The following is a 14,811-nucleotide window of genomic DNA, read 5'->3' as shown; positions in this document are numbered from 1 at the left end:
TGCTAGCACCCAGTTTGCAGCTAATTACCTAGAAAAATGTTTTTATAGTCCATTTCCTCTATCAGCAAAAATAACAAAAAGTAGTTTGCCTTCAGAGGTCAAGGACAGCGAGATATCTTAACTGCTCTGTCTCAGAGCTAAATCAGCCATCTGACACTGCACCATTGGAAGGAGCCTTATTTACAATCATTGCTGTTATGCTAATTGGCTCTAGTGAACAGGAAGCAGAGAGTACCTTGGATCCACTGATAAAATGCTAACCATCAGCATAGGCAATAATCTCTTGCAAGTTCTCTGAAGTTCTTAGGGAACACAGGTCTGCGGGGACAGGGATCTATCCCCACAGTAAGAGCTATAGCTGGGTGCCTATAGCTCATACTTGTAAATCCTAACTACTGAGGAGGTGGAAATCTGAAGGTGGAGGTTTCCAGCCTGGACAATAAAGTTTGTTAAGACTCTTAGCTACATTTCATCCCCTCTGCCCCCTTCCCCCCAAAAAAAGGTCAGAAGTGGAGCTGTGACTCCAGTGGTAGTGCAGTGCCCCTTGTACTAGAGAGAGAGAGACAGAGGAAGAGAGAGAGAGAGGGAGGGCTTGAATTTCCCCCCCACCAATTATGTAGGAGGCGTGGTGCATAATGGATTTTGTTGGATTTAGAGAGAATTTAAACTTTATTTCAGTTGTTGCTTTAACCTAATCTTGAATAACTCACCAGGCTACCAGATAGGGAGGGGTGCGTGCGTGTGTGTGTGTGTGTGTGTGTGTGTGTGTGTGTGTGTGTGTGTGTGTGTACTGGGGCTTGAACTCAGGGCCTTGAGCTGTCCCTTAGCCTTGAGTTCTCATTTAGCTTTTCCACTCAGGGATGGCACTCTACTACTTGAGCCACAGCTGTACTTCAAGCTTTTTGCTGGTTAATTGGAGTTAAAAGTCTCAGGAATTTTTCCTGCCAAGGCTGGCTTCAAACTATAATTCTAGGATCTCAGCTCCTAAGCAGCTAGGATTACAGGCTTGGGTCACTGATGGCATATTATCTACCAGTATTTTGTTTTGTTCTGTTTGTGCCAGACCTGGGGCTTGAACTTACGGCCTGCGAACTGTTCCTGAGCTTCATTTTGCTCAGGGCTTGCACTCTACCTGCCACTTCCACTTTTTCTGTTCATGTGGTACTGAGGAATTGAACCTAGGGCTTCATGCATGCTTGGCAAGCACTCTACCACTAAGTCACATTTTCAGCCCTACTTACCAGTTTTGATGAGAATACTGTACAAAAGATACTGGGGGCTGGGAGTTTGGCCTAGTGGTAGAGTGCTTGCCTAGCATGCATGAAGACTTGGGTTCAATTCCTCTGAACCACATACATAGATTAAAAAAGCTGGAAGTGGTGCTGTGGCTCAAGTGGTAGAGCTCTAGCCTTGAGAAAGTCCAAGAACAGTGCTCAGGCCCTGAGTTCAAGCCCCAGGACTGGCAAAAAAAAAAAGAAAAAGAAAAAAAAGATAGTGGGAAGTCAGGAGTTTAGCCTAGTGGTAGAGTACTTGCCTAGCATGTATGAAGACCCAGGTACCACATACATAGAAAAAAGCCGGAAGTGGTGCTGTGGCTCAAGTAGTAGAGTTCTAGCTTTGAGAAAGCCCAAGCACAGTGCTCAGGCCCTGAGCTCAAGGCACAGGACTGGCAAAAAAAAAAAAAAAAAAAAAAAGTACTAGACCATGCCCAGGCATCTTTGGAACAAGCCCCGCTGCCCTTGTAAAGTGTAAATGGTATTATAAGGGAGAAAAGGCAATATCTATTCCTCACCCATTACATGGTTCATGCCCAGACACCTCTTACCAAAGAGATTAACAACAGAAAAGCATATGAATGCATTTAATATATATATATATATATTTTTTTTTTTTTTTTGCCAGTCCTGGGCTTAAGCTCAGGGCCTGAGCACTGTCCTTGGATTTTCTCAAGGCTAGAGCTCCACCACTTGAGCCTCAGCACCACTTCCGGCTTTTTTCTATGTTTGTGGTATTGAGGAATTGAACCCAGATCTTCGTGCATGCTAGGCAAGCACTCTACCACTAAGCCAAACTCGCATTTAATATAAATTTTATACAACACAAAAACTTTCAGAAACAAAGAGCCAAAGAAATCAGGACAAGGCGAAAGAGCATGATTTAATGCTGATTAACTACACGGTTCTTAGCTAGCCCAGTTTTCCCAGGGCCTTCTTGGTTTCTCTGCATCTTCATGCCTTTCCTTGAAACTTGGGACAAGACCCCTCTGAAATAAGGATTTTACAACCAGTATTTCAGGACAAGATCAGTCAAGTTTCTCCCATGCTTCAGGGAAGAAAGGGTGAGAGGACAGGATATTTTCCTTCCAGTTTCTATGATTTGCTTCTGCTGTTTCATCAATTGCAACATGCCATCTTTGAGATCTTGATACTGAAAAACAACACTACCTGGGTCAGGTCCTTTGTGTCTATTATCTGAAAAATACAGAAGGACTACAGAGGGAGAAGTAAAACAGCAAAGATTTGTTGAAGAAGAAAAAAGCAGAGCTTCTTCTAGACAGGAAAGGTCTCCAGGGAGGGCACGACCTGAGGTTTTAGTATGCAGGGGTTAGTAAGGTGTTTCTAGGAGAGAGCTATTATGACTGTGGAGATCATTGGACAGCCTGCAGGCCATATCAGTTCTCAGATCCAATCAGAGGCTCCATGAAACCTGCATGAGTGCTCCATGCACTGTTTGGGCACTTTCACTGGATGCCCTTTTTGGTGTATAACTCTGGGGTTCAAGCTCATTGTCCATGTGCAAGTCTTTCAGGGGAAGACATGTGTGATTGCTCTAGGCCATAGTGATATGCTGTTTCGGGGCCCACACAGGACTGTTCAAAGCCATACTGAGAGATGCAGAACCTTGTGGGAGGGGGGAGGCTTTTGCCCTGATTGCCAGCTAGGCTCTTTTTCTGTTTGCAGTAGCATCTATTATATATCTTCCACATAGAAAGAGGATTGCTTGAGAGGTTCTTATCTACTATAATGTGTATCTTTTCCTGGACTAGCACCATGCTATCCAATTTTCTCTTGCCATGCTGAACAGTGGCAACAACAGATCACAGTTACGTCTACCATGATGAGGGGATGCCACTAAAGTACTCCGTTGTGCTGGGTTTCTGAGTTGTGATGTTTGAAAGGTTAGACAAACACGTTTTCCAGTTAGGATATTTTCTGTTTAGGAAGGATTTGGAAATAGACAACATTGTCACCTTAGGATGGGATTATGAGCTGTAACTCCATCATAGATTACAGTACATTCAGGAAGCACGAATCAACCATTCATCCAATCATCCATTCATGTCAGTTTTCAACTTTCATAACTGAATGCTCTATTTTAGAAACATCTATGAACTTTTCTACTTCTCAAAAAAAGTTTTTAGCTTCTTCTAGAAATTTCTACTTTTTTGTGCTGGATTTTTACTGGGTTATGACATAATGAAACAAAACTCTGAATAGCATCCTTCCCACAAATTTCACACTAAGCTGCTTCTTTTGGAACCAGACAATAGCAAAGGGGAACAAAATTAAATAGTCTAGACAAGGAAGAGAAAAAGATCTATTTTCAGTTTACATTTTATTAGCAATGACTCTCCAGTCAGATGGTATGTTAAAATGATCTAGAATTTGTTTTAAAGAATAAGTAATTTAAACCCATCTTAGTTTGTTCCTAAGTGTTTCAACCAAGAAATTAGGAATGTAACTAACATTCTCAGTGATTTCAGCAAAGAGCTGGAGATGCAAGGTATGCATTCAACGCTTCCAGAGAAGATAGAATCTGAGGTATTCATGTTGCTTTATGTGTGGTTGCTTCCTTATCCACTATGCTGAAGTCATCAGAGGCTATATACTGGTAGAATTGCTACGCTTTAGAGTATATGAATACTCAACCATAGAAGCTTCACAGTAAAGAGTTGGAGGTGTAGCTCAATTGGTAGAGCACTGGCCAATGAGTGAACGCATCAGATATCCAGTTTGAGGCCTCCCTTTGGTTAAAAAAAAGTTATTTTAAAGAAAATAGTTTGTGGGCCGGGAGTTTGGCCTAGTGGTTAAAGTGCTTGCCTAGCATGCACGAAGACCCAGGTTCGATTCCTTGGTACCACATACATAGAAAAAAGCCGGAAGTGGTGCTGAGGCTCAAGTGGTAGAGCTCTAGCCTTGAGAAAGTCCAAGGACAGTGCTCAGGCCCTGAGCTCAAGCCCAGGACTGGCAGCAAAAAAAAAAGAAAAAAGAAAATAGTTTGTATATACATGTTCAACTGAAATTTAAAGTGTTCATTGTGTTTGTGTGTGTGTGTGTGTGTGTGTGTGTGTGTGTGTGTGTGTGTACTGGGGCTTGAACTCAAGGCCTCACAATCTTTGGTTAGCATTTGTACTCAATCTTAATGCTTTACCACTTGAGCTACACCTCCACTTCTGGCTTTTTGCTAGATAAGTGTCTCATAGACTTTTCTGCTGAGACTGGTTTGGAACCTCAGTCCTCAGATTTCAGCCTCCTCCAACACTCAGGATTATAAGCATGAGCCAACAGTGCTAATTTAGCTAAAATTTTATTCGTTTTTTTAAAGGTGAAAATGTAGATGCAAAACCTCTTGTCATAACAAACAACTCTAATTTTGGTTTTGCCTATTCATTTACATGTGGCCATGGTGCCATTAGACCTTTCATCCATACCTACAAAGAATGAGCCTTCTATAGTCAAATGAGAATATAATGCATAGCCAGGTGCGGTGGCTCACGCCTGTAATCCTAGCTACTCAGAAGGCTGAGATCTGAGAATCAAGGCTCAAGGCCAGCCCAGGGCACAAAAGGACCTGAGACTCTTATATCCAATTAACCTCTAGAAAATGGGAAGTGGGGCTTGGCTCGAGGGTAGGGTGGTAGCCTTGGGCTGAAGAGCTCAGGGACAATACCCAGGCCCTGAAGTAGAGTGGTAATCTTGAGCTGAAGAGCTCAGAGACAGTACCCAGGCTGAGTTCAAGCTCCATGACCCACAAAAAAAAAAGAGAAAAGAATGAAATGCATATATTTAATATATACACATAGGAAATGATCTAGAAAGAGAGGAGTGACTCAAGTGATAGAGCATCAGGTTTAAGGGGGGGGGGAAGAGAGAGAATAAGCTCTAAATTCAATCCCTAATACCAGCACACAAACACACACACACACACACACACACACACACACACAGAGCATTGTGCTCCTTATTTGACTTATCAAATTGAAACTCTTTGCACAATTACTTAAACATAATTTTTTTTTTAAGAAACGAGCCAGGAGTGTGACCTACTGGTAAAATGCTTGCCTTGCATACACGAAGCCCTGGGTTTAATTCTTCAATACCACATACATAGGAAAAAGCCTGAACCGGTGCTGTGGCTCAAGTGGTAAAGAGCTAGCCTTGAGAAAACCTAAGGACAGTTCTCAGGCCCTGAGTTAAACCCCCAGGACTGGCACAAAAAAATTTATACTAAGATGATCACAAAATTCTATATACTGTATGAGTCCATTTATATAAAATATACAGAATAAGACGGGCATAGGAGTTGAAATCCCAGCACTGATAAGGCTGAAGAAAGAACTGAAAATAAATGCATTCCTATGACTCCACAGGTTGGGAAAGGGAAAGGGGCCTCCCCAAACAGAAGCCTTTTTACTGATTGGAATTTTCTGCAGTGTTCCAAAGCAGTTCAGGGCCTATGTGCTGAGAGAGAACAAGCTTGCCAGAGAGAACATGCTTTTATAACAAAAGCACTCTCTTAATAACCCATTAATCCATTAGCCCATGAACAAATTACTCCATCCACGAGGACAGGATCCTCCCAAAGCCCCAATTCAAATGCCATTAACATATGATTTTGAGTATTAAATTTCCAACACGTGAATCCTTTGGGACATTTAAAGGATAGCTGTGTATTTGTAGCCTACACATTTATCTACATCAAACAGAACTCTAGTTAGAACTTCCTTTATACTGGAAGTGCCTAAAGAACAATAGCAGTAGAACTGTAACCCCTCTGTACACCCCCTTTACAATAATACATACACCCATATATACACACACACATATATCCATATATATATATATATATATATAATTTTTTGTCAGTCATGGGGCTTGAACCCTGGGTCTAGATGCCTTTCCTGAGCTCTTCAGCTCTAGGCTACCACTCTACCCCTTGAGCCACAGTCCCACTTCCTGTTTTCTAGTGGCTAATTGGAGATAAGAGTCTCATGTACTTGAGGTACTTTAGTGCATGGGCTGGCTTTGAACCTCAGCTTTCAGCCTCCTGAATAGCTAGGACTACAGGAGGGAGCCACCACGCCTGGCATTTTTTTTTTTTAATAATAGTGTGCTTAATGTTGAGCAAGAAGATACATTTTTTTTATCTTGCTCTTCTGTATTTCACCTGAAATACAAACAAACATACATATACACATGCATAGAACAGGAGTCTGCATATATTTAAAATGTGTTCGGGCTGAGCACCAGTGGCTCATGTCTGTAATCCTAGCTCCTCAGGAAGCTGAGATAGGAGAACTGTGGAAAGTCTATGAGATTCTTATCTCCAATTAAGCACCAAAAAACCCCACAAAAGCTAGAAATGGAGCTGTGGATCAAATGGTAGAGTGCTAGCTTTGAGCAAAAAAAGCCTAGGGACAGTGCCCAAGGCCCTGAGTTCAAGCTCCAGGAGACACACACACACACACACACACACACACACACACACACACACATGTTAAAATAGCAACAACAAGGATAAAAACTGATTGATAGGGGCCAGGAGTTTGGCCTAGTGATAGAGTCCTTGCCTAGCATGCTTCAAGACCCGGGTTTGATTCCTTGGTATCACATACATAGAAAAAGCTGGAAGTGGTGTTGTGGCTCAAGTGGTAGAGTTCTAGTCTTGAGAAAGCCCAAGGACAGTGTTCAAGCCCTGAGTACAAGACCCAGGACTGGCAAAAAAAAATAATAATTGATAGCCTACAAAATATTTCACATGTAAAACTGAAAAAAAATCACATATTATTTACATAGAAAATTCTTCAGAGAAATCTGCCTGTCTTGTAGAAATTTCTGAGTCTTTTTCCTGAACCATATATCACTAAAAAATATAAACAATTTCTTCCCTCTAACAAATGAATATTGTTCATAGATATGGATGTAATCATCTAAATCAGACAATGAATTGTTAAAAATGTGTTGAACCTTCATACTCTGTACTCTTCTGTGTCTGTATCTGTCTCTGTCTCTCCTTCCTCCTTATCCTCTTCCTCCTCTTGCTCCTGCTCCCACCCCTCCTCTCTGTTGTGTACCTGTTATCTCAAGTTGGTTAGTTACTAGGATAAATTTCTGAGGCTAAGCTGGGCAAAATTGTAAGACTATTTGAAACACTGAAGCAAAAAGTGGCTAGGTGGTGTGGCTCAAGAGGTAGCGTGCTTGCCAAAATAAAAAAAGGGAGGGAGAGAAGGTGGAAGAAGAAAGGGAGAAAAGGGAGGAAATGAAGGGAAGAGAAGGAAAGGAAAGAAGGCAGGCAGGCAGGCAGGCAGGCAGGCAGGCAGGCAGGAAGGTAAGTGGTGCCTGCCACAGCCTCAGAGTATACTTGAGGAGGGCATCTTCTTTACCATTCTTGTTAGAATAGTCTGTAACTGTTGTTAGCTCTTGTTGCCTGGTAGTACTATTTAAACATTCCATAGTCTGGCCGTTTTTTTTTTTTTTTTCCCTGAGCTTTACCATTATTGAGAATAGGGTGTTGAAAATTTCACCTATTATTGTTAGACTTTGTTTCTCCTTTCAGTTCATTCTGTTATTTTTTAATTTAATGTTATTTTTTGTGGGTCATGGGTGTTTGAACTCAGCCTGGGCTCTGTCCCTGAGCTTTACAGCTCAAGGATATCACCCTACCCTTGGGCCAAGCACCACTTCCCATTTTCTAGAGGTTAATTGGAGATAAGAGTCTCAAGTCCTTTTGTGCTGGGCTGGCTTTGAACTTTGATCCTCAGATTTCAGCCTCTGGAGTAGCCACAACCGGCTGTTAATTCTTTTTCTTTCTTTCTTCTTCTTTTTTTTTTTTTTTTTTTGCCAGTTTTAAGCTTTGGGCTCAGGGCTTGAGCACTGTCGTTGAGTTTTCTCAATGCTAGAGCTCTACCACTTAAGCCACCGCACCACTTCTGGCTTTTTCTATGTATGTGGCACCAAGGAATCGAACCCAGGTCTTCGTGCATGCTAGGAAAGCACTCTGCCGCTAGGCCACACTCTGCACCCCTCACTCTGTTAATTCTTTTTTACTAAAAGAAAGTTTGTCACTCTTTTTCAAAGCCTTCTAATGTCTTCCCAGCTAAGACTGAGTATTTTAGTCACTTACAAAGCCAAACCAGTCCACAAAATAAGCCCCGCCCACTGCCTCTGATCCAGCCCATCGATTCTGCAATGTTTAAACATGGCAGACACAGGGTCTTTAGGTTCTCTGCATTTGTTCTCTTTGCTAACAGTGCCGGCACTGGTATCTCAGATACCAGCATGGCTCCCTTCCTCACTTTCTTCAGAATCTTGTTCAAACATCCCTCTCTGAAATTGTGATGTCTCTTCATTTCTACTTTCTTGATTTTTTTTTTCCCTCCACAGCACTTGTCTCTGTGGCAAAATGTAATGTAAGAACTGGGCATTTGGTGGCTCAATCCTACCTACTCACGAGGCTGAGATCTGAGGATCACAGTTTGAAGCTAGCCTGGAAAGAAAACATTTCATGATACCCACCTCTAACTCTTCAGCGAAAGGCTAGAAGTAGAGGTGTGGCTCAAATGGCAGAGTGCCAACCTTGAGCAAAATAAATAAATAAATAAGCTAAGGGACAGTCCTTAGGCTCTGAGTTCAAACCCCAATACCAACAGACACACACATTTTTTAAAAAGTGCATTACTATATGCTATGCACATTACTATTTATAATCTGTCTTCTCGCGTCAGGTTATAAAGTTGAAGAGCACAGGATTTGTTGTATTCCCATGTGTCTCCAGCATTAAATCACTGTCTGTCACACACTAGGTGACTTATCAGTGTAAGCTTCATGAATAAGTGAATGATTGGCATGAGAATGGCAGTTGGAACCAATGATTCTAGCAGAAGACTAAGTCAGATTCATGGATCCATTTCATGTGAACTCCATGATAGTACTTCTGTCTCTCTAAGTCTACCACTTTTGAATGATCATTGTCCTGAAATTCCACTATTGCTATTAAAATTATATATGTCAACATTAATCCAAAAGGGCCAGCTTATTATTCCATTTCTACATTTCCCTTTCTCAGTGCTTCAACACAGGGCCTTACACTCTTGGTTGGCTTTTTTTGCTCAAAGCTGGTACTTTACCCCTTGAAGCACACCTCCTCTTCTGGATTTTTCCTCGTTAATTGGAGTTAAGAGTTTTATGTATTTTCCTGCCTGAGCTGATTTCTCACCTTGATCCTCCAGAACTCTAGGCATGAGCCATCAGCACACAGCTTCACTCCCAATATTTTTTGACCCTTGTTACATGCTTAGCTCTAGACACAAACTGGTAAGTGATAGTGATAGAATCCTTATATTTAAGAAGCTGTTCACCGTATAATTTTTGAAAATGTCGCAAAAATAACAGGAGTTCCCTATCAAAGTCACTCCCGTTTCAAGAATCTTCTAGAATGGACTAAAACATAAGTAGAATGTTTATTTAAATTGGATCTTGACACTCTAATGCACATAAAATCTGCTTTCAGGTTATTACAGAAATCAAATTTTCAGCTTCACATATATTTGAAAATTAGTCTGAAGAAAAGATTTGGCAGTGGACTTGCATTTAAGGAATTTAAGAGCATAGTGCAAATTAGCTGTATGAAACCAAAGAATTCTCTTCACATTCCATTTTATGCTTCAGTTACAATCCCCAGTGCTAAAAACTTTTAAAAGCCTTTTGTGTCACTTATTTTGCAGAAATATTTTGATGTCATTGTGGTTCATTATAATGGTTAGTATCTATTTAAAAAAAAAACAACTATTTGAATAATTCCTGGCATACATGAAACTTTAGCCAGAGTAATTTTTCTAATGGCTAAAAAGGTTTTAAACTTTTGTCAGCAAGTACTATAGTCAAAATATTTTTACCACAAATTCTAATTCTGTTAGAATACAGCCAAGTACCTAAGTATCAGCTTAAAAGTAGAGACAAGATCCTAGGCCAGTCAGAATTAAGTTTCTTAATGTGTCTCTCAGACAGAAAGCAGTTGCTAACCTATTTCATTTAATAATTGGAAAGATTGTAAGAACTTTTGCGGACTTCTTTTTAAAACAAGCATAACCAAGTGGTCATTTAACTAGGTCATTTCCTCATAAAATTTGACCTGGTTGATTTGTAAGTAGTTTTACTAGAAATTTAAGGACAGAACAGAAATAATAGGAGATTCAAATGTAATGACAATAGCAGAAATGGACTGGTCCAGTGTTTTTCAGCTCTGGATATTATTATTTTTATTTTATTTTATTTTTAGAGAAATGTTGTGTTTAATAGTAAAGCTTAGCACACTCCAGCATCTGAAATGGCATGGAGTAGAAGCAGGGACGGCTAGGTGACCCCCACGCTACCTCACATGGCGAAGAGGATGAGTAAGGTGACCACCAAACAGAAGAGCCGCATGGCCTCAGACAGGGCAAAGCCCAGAATGGCACAGGAGAAGGGCTGTTGCTTCAGAGACAGATTCCTGGCATAGCCAATGATCAAGCTGCCAAACACTGTTCCAATGCCAGCCCCTGACCCAGCCACACCAACTGTGGCAGCCCCAGCACCAATAAACTTGGCTGCTGTGTCCCAGGAGACAAAACTGGTCTGGACCTCCCATCTGGCCACCTGGAGTGGGGAGCCGCTGCAGGTAGGCTGTTTAGATGGACCCTCTGGCTTACTCAGGAGGGAGGCAGACACAGGTCTGATTAGACCCCTGGTATAACAGCACATCAGAACTGGAGAAATAAGCAGTACCCCGGTGGTCGGCATCTTTTCAGTCTCGCAGATTTAGTCCTTCTGCTCTGGGTATTTCTTAAAAATTGTTTGTCCCCTAGGATCCCGCCATACCACTCCTGGGCATCTACCCTGAGCATCGTAACCAGGATATGATAAGGACACCTGCTCAGCCATGTTCATCTCTGCACTATTCACAATAGCCAAGCAATGGAAACAACCCAGATGCCCTACTGCAGATGAAAGGATACAAAAAAAAAAATGTGGTATATTTATACAATGGGATTCTACATAGCCAACAGACAAGATAAAATAATGGCATTCGCAAGGAAATGGATGAAACTAGAGCGAATCATGTTGAGTGAGACAAGTCAAGACCTAAGGAACAAAAGGTGTATGGTATCTTAATATGTGGATATTAGATCCAAACATTACAAGAGAGAGGACTCAATATTTGGGTACCCAAGGTAATGGTCGTGGTCTTGGAGATATAAACACAACTACATAGACATAAAAATCTATGATGGGATATATACTTTATAGACATAATGTTTCATTATATAGATTGATGTGTATCTATGACATACAAACCCTCAGCTTAATTTTAATTATGTTCTAAAATCTATATGCCAGTGACTGTGTATAGACAATCCTTTCTTGAATACTTGTTTATTAAACATGACATTTGAAATATGATGTAAAAATCATGTTAAAAATCTTTATAAATTTTTTTTAAAAATGTTTGTCTCAGCTGGGCACTGGTGGCTCACACCTAAAATTCTAGATTCTCAGGAGGATCACAATTGAAAGCCAGCCCAGACAGGAAAGTTCATGTAAATCTTTTTTTTTTTTCTCTAGATTTCCTTTTTTTTCCCTGGGCTTGAGCTCAGGGCCTGAGCACTGTCCTTGGACTTTCTCAAGGCTAGAGCTCTACCACTTGAGCCTCAGCACCACTTCCGGCTTTTTTCTATGTATGTGGTACTGAGGAATTGAACCCAGGTCTTCGTACATGCAGGAACTCTACCACTAGGTCAAACACCAGGCCCAAGTTCATGTAAATCTTATCTCCAATTAACCACCAAGAAGCTGTGGCTCAAGTGGCAGAGCATTAGCCCTGAACAAAAAAAAAAAAAAAAAACTCAAAGACAGCACCCAGCTCCTGAGAGTTGGTGGTTCATGCTTGTAATCCTAGCTACTCAGGAGTCAGATCTGAGGGTCACAAAGCGAAGCCAGCCTGGGCAGGAAAGTGTGTGGGACTCTTATCTCCAATTCACCACCAAAAAGCTGGAAATGAAGTTGTGATTCAAGTGGTAAGAGAGCTAGCCTTGAGTGAAAAAGTTAAGGGACAGTACACAGACTCTGAGTTGAAGCCCAAGCCTTAGTACCAGAATAAATAAAATTATTGAAAATCCATAAGAATCATTCTTTAGATGGGTTTGTCTGTCAATAATACCAAAGTAATAAAATAAAGACCCATTGTCCTGATTAAGTTGCACAAATGTCTAGGCATTCTTTCTATTTTGTGAAATCTGAACGTAAACGAGGTATGTGCTTAAGTATAAGATTAAAGGGTAATCATGTCTTGAAATTATAAAAAGCTATGTAGCCGGGTGTGGTGGTTCACGCCTGTAATTCTAGCTACTCAGGAGGCTGAGATCTGAGGATCAAGGTTTAAAGCCAGCCTGGTCGGGAAAGGACCTCCAATAACCTTTAGAAAATGGGAAATGAGCTTGGCTCAAGGGTAGGGTGGTAGTCTTCTGCTGAAGAGCTCAGGGACAGCCCCCGGGCTGAGTTCAAGCCCCATGACCCACAAAAAAAAAAAAAAAAAAGCTGTGTGTGGGGACTGAAATCAGAGCTTTATATATGCTCTATTTGTGCTCTACCACTGAGCTACACTCCCAAGCTTCATAAAAAATACTCTGGACCTCTCAAACCGTTTGCAAGGGTTTCAGAGACACCCCGAAGTCCACAGACCTGTCTTTGAAAACCAAAGCAAAGCTATAAAGGAAAACAATGGAAATGCCAGGCTTTGAATCACAGTGTCAGATACAAAGCAGAAAATGATTATTACATTTATTCATTTTTTATTTCTTTATTTAGTTTTGTGACAGTACTAAGGCTTGACCTAAGTTTTTTCAGCAGTACTTCAATTTGAACCCAGGACCTTATGCGTCCTAAGCAAATGCTTGTCAACCACTTCAGCCATCACCTCAGATGGTCCTAGGGCTTGAACTCGGGGCCTTGCATGCTCAAGGCCTTGACTTTTACTTGAGCCACAGCTCTATTTCCCACAGACTTTTCTGTCTAAGATGACTTCAAACTTCAATCTTCAGATCTTGGCCTCTGGAGTATCTAGGATTACAGGTGTGAGCCACTCGCTCCCAGTGTTTACCACATTTCTCATTATAACTGCAGCATCTTCTTCAGCAAGTTGTAGTGCTTTTGTTAAGAAGCAAGGACTTACATTGAAAATGAAATATACAGCGTGTAGGTGGGATGGGAAGGAGAAACTGGGAGAGAGCAAAGGAAGAGATGAATGTTCAAAAAGAAATGTACTCTTTTCCTGACTCATGTAACTGTAACCCCTCTGTGTATCACCTCTATAATAACAATTTTTACAAATCTCCAAGACAAAAAAAAAGAAAGAAAAGAAGAAGAAGAAAGAAAGAGAGGCCAGGAACATAGGCTAGTGGTGCTCCCCTAGCATGCACAAAGCCCTGGGATTGATACTTGAGTACCACATACACAGAAAAAGTCAGAAGTGGTGCTGTGTCACTTGGGAGTGACAGAGCACTTGCCTTGTGTAAAAAGTATCCAAGGATAGTGCCCAGGCCCTGAGCTCAAGCCCCAGGACTGGCAAAACAAAGACAGAAAAAAAGGAAAGAAGGAAGGAAGGAAGGAAAGAAGGAAGGAAGGAAGGAAAGAAAGAAGGAAGGAAGGAAGGAAAGACAAAAAATACAGTTTTAAAAAAACCCAAAGGAAGAAAGAAAGAGACTTATGTGAAGTGACAGAACCAAGCTGAGACTGGAGTCTGTCTGACTCCAGTACTGATACCTTCTCCATGGCAGAGAGATACTTTCTTTCTAACTAACTTAGATATGGACAACAATCTCTGCCCAGTGCCCCCCTATAAGTCCTAGCATTTCTGGTATCCTCCAGCCTGTTTTTATATGTGTAGAGACCTTTGCCTCTCTTTAAGTCAAATTATTGAATCAAACTATTTGATTTGAATCAAATTATTTCTATTACCAGTTGGTTTGACAAAAATATCTCCCATCAAAGTGATTAACTCCTCAGTGAGTTCCTATCAAGTATCCATAATGGATCTTTTTTTTCTTCTTTTGCCAATCCTGGGGCTTGAACTCATGGCCTGAGCACTGTCCTTGGGCTTTCTCAAGGCTAGAGGTCTACCACTTGAGTCACAGCTCCACTTCCAGCTTTTCTATGTATGTGGTACAGAGGAATTGAACCTGAGTCTTGGTGCATGCTAGGCAAGCACTCTACCATTAGGCCAAACTCCCGGCCCTAACAGATCATTTTCATTGAGCCTGCAATTCGTCTGTCTTCTGAATTCAGATCCAAGTAGCCATTACCAATATCCATCAATCAGCCAGGGCTAAGAACAGAACAGAAATGTGTCAGCCCTGATCAGAATCATCATGAAGCCAATGTGTGGGAAAAGATGGTGAGCCTCTTCTTCAGTACAAAGGAAACCTCCAGGCTGGGAGTTTGGCCTAGTGGTTAAAGTGCTTGCCTAGCATGCATGAAGACCCGGGTTCGATTCCGCGGT

At 41.3% G+C, this 14,811-nt stretch overlaps 1 pseudogene; it reads right to left on the bottom strand.

The window, feature by feature from the left end:
* Positions 1 to 10,652: 10,652 nt before the first annotated feature.
* LOC150057149 (ATP synthase F(0) complex subunit C1, mitochondrial pseudogene) lies at positions 10,653 to 11,078 on the bottom strand (annotated as a pseudogene).
* Positions 11,079 to 14,811: the final 3,733 nt, after the last annotated feature.

Source organism: Megascapheus bottae, chromosome 11 (genome assembly GCF_031878675.1).
Source record: "Megascapheus bottae isolate mThoBot1 chromosome 11, mThoBot2.hap1, whole genome shotgun sequence".
Lineage (NCBI taxonomy): Eukaryota > Metazoa > Chordata > Mammalia > Rodentia > Geomyidae > Megascapheus > Megascapheus bottae.
The sequence above is the reverse complement of the archived record's forward strand: the minus strand, read 5'-3'. Positions and strand labels throughout refer to the sequence as shown.